General features: G+C 41.0%; 1 non-coding gene across 1 annotated transcript; it reads right to left on the bottom strand.

Moving 5' to 3' along the window:
* Positions 1–348: 348 nt before the first annotated feature.
* On the bottom strand, positions 349–455 carry LOC134734972 (U6 spliceosomal RNA). Its single transcript, XR_010117839.1, has one exon. It is a non-coding gene; the product is annotated as a U6 spliceosomal RNA (small nuclear RNA).
* Positions 456–1093: the final 638 nt, after the last annotated feature.

Below are 1093 nucleotides of genomic sequence, written 5' to 3' on the forward strand. Positions count from 1 at the left end.
AGTAGCTGGGACTACAGGCGCCCGCCACCACGCCTGGCTAATTTTTTGTATTTTTAGTAGAGACGGGGTTTCACCGTGTTAGACAGGATGGTCTCGATCTCCTGACCTCGTGATCCGCCAGCCTCGGCCTCCCAAAGTGCTGGGATTACAGACTTGAGGCACCGCACCCGGCCTGAAAGAGTTATTATCTAAAGACCTGGAATCAATAGAAAGAAATGTCTGGGTTATGGTAAGTGGTTGTGGAGACCAAGATTTTAATCACGCAGATGAAGCCTCCAGGTAGCAGGCTTCAGAGAGAATAGATTGTAAATGTTTCTTATCAGACTTAAAGACTGTTCTATCAGTCTTTTTTTTATGGAATGCTTCATGAATTTGCATGTTGTCTTTGCACAGGGGCCATGCTAATCTTCTCCGAATCATTCCAAGTTTACTATATGTGCTGCCAAAGCAAGCACTATTCTATCAGTCTTAAGAGCTCTGTGTTGACGTTAATGCTGGACAGCTGTACCTGAATTCCAAAAGGGAGGAGGGCATAATGAGGCATGTCTGACCCCCACTCCCCATTATGGCCTGAACTAGTTTTTCAGGATAACTTTGGAATGCCCTGGGCAAAGGAGAGGACCCATCAGTCAGCTAGAGGGCTTAGAATTTCATTTTTGGTATGCAGTGTTTACCAGGGCTGGGAATGGAGGTGGCTGGGGAGGAGGAGGAAATGGGTAGATGTTGGTCAAAAGATACAAAGTTGAAGTTAGGAGTAATAAGTTGTAGAGATCTATTGTGCAACATGATAACTATACTTAATAATAAGGTAGAGTATATTTGAAAATTGTTAGAGAATAGATTTTAAATGTTATCTTCACACATTTAAGTATGTGGGGTGAGGAATATGTCAATTAGCTTGATTTAATCATTCCACAATATATTCATATATCAAAACATCACATTGTACACCATAAACATATACAATTTGTCATTTGTCAATTAAAAAATGAATTACTAGCCTGGGCAAATAAGCAAGACCCTGTCTCTACAGAAAAAATAAAATAAAATAATTAGCCAGGCATAGTGGCATGTGCCTCTAGTTCCAGCTACT

This window comes from Symphalangus syndactylus, chromosome 12, assembly GCF_028878055.3.
Source record: "Symphalangus syndactylus isolate Jambi chromosome 12, NHGRI_mSymSyn1-v2.1_pri, whole genome shotgun sequence".
Classification (NCBI taxonomy): domain Eukaryota; kingdom Metazoa; phylum Chordata; class Mammalia; order Primates; family Hylobatidae; genus Symphalangus; species Symphalangus syndactylus.